At 42.1% G+C, this 10800-nt stretch overlaps 1 protein-coding gene and 1 long non-coding RNA gene across 2 annotated transcripts in view; one reads left to right on the top strand and one right to left on the bottom strand.

Annotated features, from left to right (window-relative positions):
- Positions 1 to 1222, bottom strand: part of LOC112146700 — a 5194-nt gene extending 3972 nt beyond the window's left edge. The window contains exon 1 of the long non-coding RNA XR_002919302.2: positions 665 to 1222. This is a non-coding gene — a long non-coding RNA (uncharacterized LOC112146700). The remainder of the gene's footprint in view (positions 1 to 664) is intronic.
- Positions 1 to 5353, top strand: part of LOC112146694 — a 50494-nt gene extending 45141 nt beyond the window's left edge. The window contains exon 13 of the mRNA XM_024272658.2: positions 4604 to 5353. The gene's annotated coding sequence lies outside the window, so the exon portion shown is untranslated. The remainder of the gene's footprint in view (positions 1 to 4603) is intronic.
- The last annotated feature ends 5447 nt before the right edge of the window (positions 5354 to 10800 follow it).

The following is a 10800-nucleotide window of genomic DNA, read 5'->3' as shown; positions in this document are numbered from 1 at the left end:
AAGGTTCTCTCAGGGGTCTATAGGTTTGTTGTGGAAGTGGTTCTATATGGAACTATTTTCCTGCAGACTCTACATTATTGCGTTGTAGTATCAATACAAGTGAAATGGCTCCAGGTTTTGCTCCAGATTTCCATGCTGCCCTCCATGTGTGACTGTGTGTGAAGGTGTGTACACACTGTCTGTCTTAACATGCACTACAAATCTGTTATGCAATCTTCTGTATTGGGAAAAGCTGGAGTGTGGGAATCTTAGATGTTTAAAACTCCTTCCAGCGTTCTAAATTGACTTTACTGTTGAGTAACAGACATGTTTGGCCATCTCTGGGTTCCAGATGTTCAGGTTTCAACCATATAACCTTCCAACTTAAAAGCATGCTGCTGTTTTCCTTTTGGTTTTGTTTTGACAATTTAAACTTTCTCCGTTTCATTCTTTTTTTCTGTAAAATGTCCTTTTTATTCTTTGTGACTAAGATTTTATATCATTAGATCTGAAAATGTAAAGCTTGAGACCCAACAAAGATCTTGAACTGGATAAAATAACTTTTTTTGAGGCTGAACGTGCATTTAAATGTTTAAAACCTCAAGATATTAAACTTTTCAGCCTTTCTTTAAAACTCCGTCCTGCGTGCAGTGAGCATGTCTGCTCTGTAAGCTTTTTTTCCCACCTTCCTTGTTGTCATCTGTGTGAGCCAGGCGGGCCATAGATGCTGCTCCAGCTCTCTCAGCTGAGGCAACAGCAGACGAACTCCATGCTGAGCCTCTTGATAACAGTTATTCTGGGGTGAAGAGAACAAAGCATCCCTTCATAAACCCAGCACTGCTGCAGAAACTCAGGTCAGAGTGACAGATTTGGGCAGACGTCCCACTGTCTCTTCTGCTGTCTGGTAAACAAAGCGAGGTTTGAACAGAGCACAGCCAGCAAGGGTTTACTTGAAACAGTAGTTACCCCCACCAGGCACACTGTATCGGCAAACATTCTTTCACTTGCACTCCAAATGCGATCTCATGTTACTGCATGTTGATTTGATTTTCCTTTTGACTGCACCACATCTGTGGTTTACTTGTTTTGTGTTTTACCGCGTGTGGTTGGGGTGTGGCGTCTCTACATGAAAAGCACCTGGTTTTTGCTGTTCCTGAGCCAAACATCAGTTCTTCTGCTGCTTTTACTTTGTGGCCATTAACCAAACTCTGGACCGGGACCAACATTCCTGAACTCACACAGATTTGACTGCTCCTCAAAGTTCTCACACACACACACCAGCCTTTCAAAGATTCATGTTTCATCCACTAGCAAATACAACGGGGCAAAGAAACTATTCAGTCAGCCACCAATTGTGAAAGTTCTCCCACTCAAAAAGATGAGAGAGGCCATCAGTTATAGGTAGACCTCAACCATGAGAGACAAAATAAAAAAACTAAGAAAATCACATTTTAAAGAACGTATTTGTAAATTATGGTGGAAAATAAATATTTGGTCAATAAGAAAAGTTCATCTCAGTAGTTTGGTTTATACCCCTTGTTGGTCATGAAAGGAGTCAAACATTTTCTGTTAGTCTTCCTGAGGTTTTTACAAACTTTTTCTGGTATTTTGGTCCATTCCTCCATGCAGATCTCCTCTAGAGCAGTGATGTTTGTTGCTGTTGCTGGGCAACACAGACTTTCAACTCTCTTCAAAGATTTTCTACGGGTTCTGGAGACTGGAAGCCACTCCTTCGTTACCCGGGTAATGTGTTTGGGATGATGCTGAAAGACCAGCCATGTTTCATCTTCAGTGCTGATGGAAGGAGGTTTCCACTCTAAATCTGACCACACAGGGCTCCATTCATTCTTTCCTTTACATAGATCAGTCGTCCTGGTCCCTTTGCTGAAAGCCCCAAACAATGATGTTTCCACTCCCGTGCTTTACAGTAGATATGGTGTTCTTTAGATGCAACTCAGCATTATTTCTCCTCCAAACAGTAGAGTTCTTACCAAAAAATTCTGTTCTGGTTTCATCTGCCCATAGGACATTCTCCCAATCATCTTCTGGATCATCCACCAAACTTTAGACGACCTGCACATGTACTGTCTTTAGCAGGAGGACACGTCTGCCACTGCTGGGTTTGTAGTGACTTACTGATGGTAGTCTTTGTTACTTTGGTTCCAGCTCTCTGCAGCTCATTCACTAGGTCCGTCGTGTGATTTTTGCTCACCGTTCTTGTGATCATTTTGATCTTGCCCCAGATGGAGGGAGATTATCAGTGGTCTTGTATGTCTTCCATTTACTAGTAATTGCTCCCACATTTGATTTCTTCACACCAAGCTGCTAACCTATTGCAGATTCAGTCTTCCCCGACTGGTGCAGGTCAAAAATGTTGTTTCTGGTGTCCTTAGACAGCTCTTTGGTCTTGGAATGACACAGTCAGTTCACTCTCTTTCTTAGGCTCACATAAATGAATAGAGGCTTCGTGTCTTCTCAGGAATTTTTCCTGTGCAGGACAGAGTAGCAACAGGGCTGTAAGGAGGAGCAGGAGAAAGTGGAAACGTCCACACCAACAGTCCCGACAACAACTCAGAGGTCAACCTCGTGCTACCATGTCGTAGAAAATGACCGTTTTTTTTTATTCGCCTGATCCATTTTCAGTTTATAATTTTGAAATTTAAGGTTTGGAACTGGGGTCTTCCGATTTCCCCTCTGGAAGGCAGAGATAATTTGTCAAGCAGCTTAGAAAAGAACACAGCTGCTTCCTTTGGCTCGCAGAATTAAAACTGCCTCCCAAAACAACTCCATGTTGGACGCCAATATATATAGAGACAATAGTTACCCTGATACTGAATAAATTGAAGTCAGCTGCACTTAAATCCAGTTTTAAGTTAAAAACAGGTCCGACCTTTTCAACAGGTTCAAGTATCGCAAGTTAAGCAGACAAGTATGCGTCAGACGTTTTTTTCTTTTTAGCTTCCAATTTCCCTCTTACTTTTGAAGATAGGATTTATCTTTCTATTAAAAAAAAACTGCAGTTGATTTATAATTTATTTGCACACTTGATTTTTGTAGAAACCATAGAATGTGATTTAGATTTTCTCTGAAGTGAAAACTGTCAAAGGGGAAGCTAAAAAGCTGGAGGCCAGATTCAACCTCATCTGACTTTTAAAGGAGCCATACTATGAAAAACAACTCTTTGAGCTTTAAGTGTCTTATTATGTTTATTCCTCACTCATTCAGTTCAGCGTTCAAAATTGGTGCGGTGGCATAGGAGCTTATAGGCTGTGAGGAATCTCCATGACATGTTGAGATCGATTTTGAGCGTATCCGAGAATGGTGCAAGCAGACGGGGATATCGGGAAGATGGCAGGAGAACGGGAGCAGACTATTTCCTGGTGGAGAATTGAGAGAACGGGCTGCACGGTGGCGCAGTGGTTAGCGCTCTTGCCTCACAGCGAGAAGGCCCCGGTTCAAATCCCGGCTGGGACCTTTCTGTGTGGAGTTTGCATGTTCTCCCCGTGCATGCGTGGGTTTTCACCGGGGACTCCGGCTTCCTCCCACCGTCCAAAAACATGCTTCATAGGTTGATTGGTGACTCTGAATTGCCCCTAGGTGTGAATGTGAGAGTGGATGGGTGTGTGATTGAGGCCCTGCGACAGACTGGCGACCTGTCCAGGGTGAACCCCGCCTTCACCCATCAGTAGCTGGGATAGGCTCCAGCACCCCCGCGACCCCGAAAGGGAAGAAGCGGCCAAGAAGATTGATGGATGGAAAATTGAGAGAACTGGTTTAAACGTTGATTATTGAGCCACGGCAGAAAGGTAAAGGGATCCGCATGAAAGCAGAATGAACCCATTAACATCACCATTCTGTCTGAGTCAAATTTTGGGGATAAACGCCCGAACTGCACTGTATGTATATCATTATTATTATTTAATCTTATGTTTTTCTTTTCATGGGTGACACGCTGACAAGGAGGGCTTTAGGGTGACATCATAAAGTGGGCGGTACCCTTTGGGAGCGAAGGGCAGAGCCTCAGAGATGAAATCATTTTGCTGCCTGGTTTGAAAAGAGTCATCAAAAATAACTCATATTTCACAAATAATGGATTTTTTAGTGTTCCAAAGGTAAAACATGATCATTTACATGGATATAATTAACTCTGAAAGGCTTAAGAAAATCATTGAATGGCCCCTTTAAGCTTCAGGTTTGAACTTTAGCTCGGGGAGAAGATGTAGGGATACACCTTCCATCAAACCTTTGACCGATGCCCCGCCCCCTGGCTAAGCCAATCAAAATACATCCAGAAGTCCCACCTCTTTTCAACCCCCCCCATCCCCAATAGTTATAATATAAAATGTATATAGCTGAACGAGTTGGATATGGTGGAGAGATTCCTGTAGATTTCCTAGAAATAAAACTTCCTTTGGAATCAGACTGTAAACATTAGCCTTTGAGGTTTCTGACCGGACGCTGTTCACATGAACTGCAGCAGAGGCTTTTCCAGAGACGAATCATGACAGATTTTTCTCCAGCGTACAGTATTAGTGCATTAAACCATTCTAGAACCATCAAGATACTCTGAAGCTGAGCTTCACTACATTGAAATTCTTCTTGTTTTTTTGTTTTTTTCTTGCAGATTCAACAAGAATTTAATCTTTGTCTGTAACTAACCAGCAGAACAGGAAGCTTCACATGTTCAGGGACACTCTGCTTTCCAACATGATACAACAACATGGTTCTGAGGATATCTCCAAAAGAAAAAAGAAAATATTTTTTCTTCAGATATGAAGAGGAAGAAATGGGACTAAAAAGTTACACTGACTAAACAGCTGACTGATTGAAGCGCTGAAGTGGAACAAGAAAAGCATCCGACACCTGTCTCCATCTTCTCTGCATCACCCTGGGAGCAAAGATTTCCTGGAAAATATTTCAAAGCGGGGAGCGAATGAGACTAATTTTTGAGACCCTGTTACAGCCTCCTACAGCTGTGGAGGCACACAGAAAGACAGACAGGTTTTTGCTCTGTTCCAGATGGACTGTTTTTCTTTTTGTTTGTCTGATGTCATGGGATCTCTGCCTAAAAAAAAAGACAAAAAACATTTTATGCTTGATTTTTTATATTGCACTTGTATTATTTTGTTATATGTTTCATGCCTCTAAACGAATTTGCATTTGCTGTGAAAGTCTTTTGTGAAATAATTTGTCTTTCAAAAGCTGTAAAAGCCAAACAGGACGATGAGCATCATGAATGTGGATGCTACAAATAGGAAAAATTGAAATGTTTCATTTGATTTTCTATTGCCTTTTGTGGCGTAGAGTAGCAACTTTTCCTGTAGCACTGTTTCTTAGAGCAGGGATATTCAAGTCCAGGCCTCGAGGGCCGGTGTCCTACATGTTTTCCAACCAACCTTCCATTGAAGCTCCTTATTGGCTAAACATACCTGATCCTGGAAATTAGCAGCCAATAAGGAGCTTCAATGGAAGGTTGGTTGGAAAACATGTAGGACACCGGCCCTCGAGGCCTGGACTTAAATACCCCTGTCCTAGAGGAAAGTGTGAGGTTGCCAAGGTAACGCCACTCATTCATGAAATTTACCTGCTGGTTTAAGGTGCCACAGTTACAAAAAAGATATAGAACTACTTATCAAATTGTTGTTTATTGACCCTTTTTTTGTTTTTATATCATCCAGAGATAATTTATTATTTTAAGATATATGTATGTGAATAAAAATGGTAGCTTGTTAGGTTTGTCTCCTCCTAAGGCATTCAATGTTTTTTTGTTTTTGTTGCAGCACATAAGCTTGTCATCTCTGATGTTGAAATTATTACAACAGTTTTTCATGTCAAAATAATTGTTATCTTTAAAAGCGTTTAAACAAAGATCTCAACCTCGTTAGAAATGGGAATGTGTTTATATTCTTTTTAAGCTTCCTGAACACTGGATTATCTTTTTTGTTTCTAATTTCCCTCTTTGCTGCAGCTGCTGTGCTCACATTTCATCTGTCCTCCAGTATGGTCACATGAACCATCCTCTGCATTGAGCTACTCAGTTAGCAGATTGTCAAAAAGTGATTTTAAACACTTATTGAAGTCCAGCTGGATCCGGCCCTCTGGGTAATTATATCCGGCCCACCAGATCATTTTATTTTATTCTTATTACAGTTTTTCCCAAATGCTAAAACACATTTTCTGAAGCATTTAACCAAACATCAAACACAATTTTGAAAATATAACCTAAACATACAACATTCTTCAGTCAAAACCTCACTTTGATGTCATAATAAAAACGTTGTCGTTTAACTACAGCAATCACAACACACTACACAAAAAAGCACTTGACACTGTCCACAAAAGGGTTTATAAAGTATGTTACACCCTCCAGGATTTTGTCTATTTTATTTTGTTAAATTTTGCTGTAAATCCAGATTCACATTTATTGCACTTCACCCTCTTATCTTTGTGTGGGTCAGACCAGAGGACATGGTTTACCAGCCCAAAAGTCATCTAAAACTGCCAGACCCCACAAATTACTGCCCAAAATGTTCATAAGTGGTTACAGTATTCACCTTTAGTTCTGGGTGTTTAGAGACCGGAGGCATCCGCGAACACGGAGAATCCAATGATATGTAATACTGGATTGGAAATCACGTGACATACGGCGTGACAGACATGCGACATCACTATGCATTGAGTCTTCTTGAGTAATGACTGTACGAAAAAGTACAAAAAGAACCACAAAAGAAGACGCAGTGTTTTGCAAAAACCTTGACAGCAAAATAATCCGATGCAGAGGAATCATCACAGGACAGGAATCGCATTTTAATAGAGAGAAATCCGACTGGGAACCGTGAAGTGCGTGCTAAAGTGGGTGCTAGCAACTCACGAGTATCATGCTAGTTTGGTTCTTCGATGTATGTTTTTATTAATGTTTCATGTTTTTAAACATGGCGGATGTTACTTAAGGGATAATACATGTGCATAGAAATTAATGCACGACTCGGAAGCCTGATCCCTCCGACGCGAAGCGGAGGACGGTTGCTTCCGCAAAGTGCGTTCATTCTCATAATGCACACTTCGGAGGGTATTATCCCGCTTACACCATGGTCATTTACAAAAGAAATAAATATTCAATCAATATTTAGTACTTCATTCTTGTTATGTCTTGGGTTTAGCTTCTTTTTTCACAAAAAGTTGACTACTTTATCTGTGATGCGGCTTGTTGTCACGGTTGTAACAATATGGTATATTGTTTGTTTGAGTAAATGGATCCGCCACTAGAGGGCGATAACGGTTTGTCATTGCATGTTGAAGAGCAGGAAGTGAGGCCTGTGAGTGAGGAATCCATGCTGAAGGTTTCAATAAATGCCGACCCAGTTGGGATAATACAACGAAGCTGGACTGTTTTTTTTGTGTGAAAACACGCACTTTAACATGGTGGCAGCGGTACAGAACTCTGCCCGAATTTTTTGAGTGTTTTTTGCGTCATCTGCTGCGGAGGCACCGGGGAAGACGGTGAAGTGCTAACAGTTAGCAGAACCTAGCATCGCACAAACTAGCAGGATGGATGGACTGAAAACTCCACAGACGCAGTGTCTGGACTCCCAACAACCTGTCAAAAACATGGAAGACATGGAGGGATGAGTTTCAACTTTATGTTGGATTGACGGTTGCCCCAGACGAGGAGGGTAAGAGAGTAACTCTCTTCCGTTATCTGGTGGGTGAAAGTGGTAGAGAGCTGCTGGATACGTTAATGGGGAACAGGCCGCAGTCTGACTGGAAGGTGGATGACATGACAAAGTTTAACAACTACTGCAGTCCCACGATGAATGAAACAGTGGAGCGGTATCAATTTTTCACAAGAAATCAGGGCATCAGTGAGTCCATTGATAGTTATGTGACTGAACTGAAACTGCTCACTAAAACGTGCAAATTTGGCACTTTGAGAGACTCACTCGTCCGAGACAGGATTGTATGTGGCATCAACAATGACAGCATGCGAGAAAGGCTTCTGAGAGAAAGAGCCATGACGTTGGACACTTGTATTCAACTCTGCAGAGTGGCTGAATTATCCCAGGAGAACTGCAAAGCTGGTGCAATAGAGGAAGTTCACGCTGTACACAGATCTACTCACCGTCACCAGACAAAGAGAGACAAAGAAAGCACAGTGGAAAGCAAGTGTTGTGGTGGAACGCATGAGAGGAGCAAACAAAAATGTCCATCGTTTGGGAAAAAATGCAAGAAGTGTGGCAAGGAAAACTGTAAGAGAATATTTTTGATTTAATTTTAATTTTAACCTCTGAATGAACCTAGTGGGCACATTAACACATGCCTCTGAATGTATTCTCATATGCCTAAAACAGCCTGCAGTTCGTTCGAATTCCAACGTAGGGAGTGTTTGATGTTAAGATATAGATAGCACGTTGACCCCGAGACAAATGCAGGATGCAGAGGCTTCTGCTGACCCCGAGATAAATGCTGGTTCTGTTAAGACACAGATAACAAGTTGATCCTGAGACAAATACAGGAAGCAGAGGCTTCTGTGGACCCAGAGACAAATGTAGAGAGGAGCCCTATAAAGAGGCTGCATCTTGTCAGTTCGTTGGAACCCTCTAACAGAGCTTTCCCTGCACGCTCAGGTGCACCGCGTGTATTTTTTCTGATGTTGTTATTAAACACTTGTGTTAATCTTAAGATGTGTCTGCTCTTCCATCGGATTCAACATTTTTCCACAACAGAACCACTTTGCAGCAAAGTGTAAAGCCCGCATTGACACACGAAAGAAGAAAACGGCGCACCATGTAACAGAATATGAAAGATATTTTGTGTATTAAAGATGAGGCACAAGGTGAAATTGTGAACCCTGCAAGCTCTAACAAAACGAAAGACACTAATCTGTTTGCAAACATGCTCTTAGACTAAAAGATGGTCAGATTTTAAATAGATTGTGGAGCCACATGTAACGTGTTAACTGTTGACCTACTAAACAAAGATGTAAAACTTGATGAAACAAACTCTGTGTTAGTGATGTATGATGGTAGCAAAGTGAAAACACTGGGTAAATGTAAAGTGAAGCTGAGGAACCCCAGAAACCAAAAAACTGTACCAGTTGGAGTTCCAGGTGGTAGACAAAGACAGCCCTGTGCCACTGATTGGTAAAAGTGAGGCAAGTACAGGTACACTATTAAAACATTATGACTATGCATAGCATTTTGACAAAAGAGAGGACACAAGCGTAAAATGGACCTTTGAGCAAATTAGGACTATTTTGCAGTTGTGTTCACAGGAGACGGTTGTCTGGAAGGAGAATAAAAAATGGAAGTGAACAAGAGTGTGAAGCCAGTGCAACTCCCAAAGTGACGAGTGTCTGTCGCCATGATGAAGCCACTAAAGGAGGAGCTTCAGGATTTGGAGCAGAGAGATATTATCACCCCAGTCGACTGTAGCACTGATTGGATCAGTAGCATGGTGGTTGTGCAAAAGCAGAACGGTAAACCCAGAGTTTGCATTGATCCAAAGCCCTTGAAGAAGGCACTCAAAAGAAGTCACTTTCCATTGTCAACTATTGAGGATTTACTTCCAGACATGTCTAAGGCAAAAGTGTTTACAGTTTGTGACGTTAGAATGGATTTTGTAATGTGAAGCTTGCAGAGGAGTCAAGTTACCTGACTACCTTTTCCACTCCATTTGGGCGCTACAGATGGCTTAGAATGCCCATGGGGATTAGACCGGCACCTGAGGTTTTCCAGGGAAAACTGACCCAAGCTCTGCATGGGCTGCCAGACCTGTACATTATTGCTGATGATGTGCTTCTTACAGGCCAAGGTAAAAGCCAGGAAGCAGCCATCCAGCACCATGATGCAAAGTTGAGGCAATTTCTGGAACGATGCAAACAAAAAAAGCATCAAACTGAACCCAGAAAAGTTCGAACTGAGTGCACGTACATTGGACATCGCCTCACAGCGAATGGACTTAAAATCGACCCAGACAAGATGCGTGCCATTGAAGAAATGCTGAGGCCCACAGATGTGAAGGTAGTACAAAGACAGCCAGGCATGGCTAATTATCTGGCTAAGTTTTTCCCACATCTTTCCAACCAATGTGCAGTGTTAAGACAGTTGACCCATAAAGACACAGAATGGGAATGGACAGAGCAACATGAAAATGCGTTTGAGAAACTTAAACAGACCATTACAGATGCTCCTACCCTGAAGTACTACAGCCCGGAGGATGATCTGGTGGTGCAATGTGACACATTAGACTCAGGTTTGGGTGATGCACTCCTTCAGAAGGGTAAGCCCATCGCATATGCAAGCAGAGCACTCACGCAAACAGAACGCGGTTATGCTCAAAATGAGAAGGAGTTTTTAGCTATGGTTTTCAATGTCGAGAAGTTTCATCAGTACACCTATGGTCGCAAAGTCACCGTCCAATCTGACCATAAGCCTTTAGAGACCATAGTTGGAAAACCACTGTTAACCGCACAAAAGAGACTCCAAAGAATGATGCTACGCATTTAGAAATATGACCTGAATGTTGTGTATGTCCCAGGCAAAGACATGTTACTGGCAGACACGTTGAGCAGAGCATATCTCCCAGAAAGTGCACACCACTTTGCCAAGACTAACTGTCAGAGTCAGCAACTCCCTGGTAAAGGCTGCCTAACCAAAACTACAGTCCAACCCCAAACTGACAAAACAAAATTGCTGAGGTCAAAAAGGGTAAAAGAGACCAAAACAAAATCAATACCACACAAACTAAAACCCAGCCTGCTGCTCTGCTCCCTGCCTGGCCTGGTGTGGCCTCCTCTGTCTGAAGTAGACAGCTGGTGGCAAT

The sequence above is a fragment of the Oryzias melastigma genome, linkage group LG8, assembly GCF_002922805.2.
Source record: "Oryzias melastigma strain HK-1 linkage group LG8, ASM292280v2, whole genome shotgun sequence".
Lineage (NCBI taxonomy): Eukaryota > Metazoa > Chordata > Actinopteri > Beloniformes > Adrianichthyidae > Oryzias > Oryzias melastigma.
The sequence above is the reverse complement of the archived record's forward strand: the minus strand, read 5'-3'. Positions and strand labels throughout refer to the sequence as shown.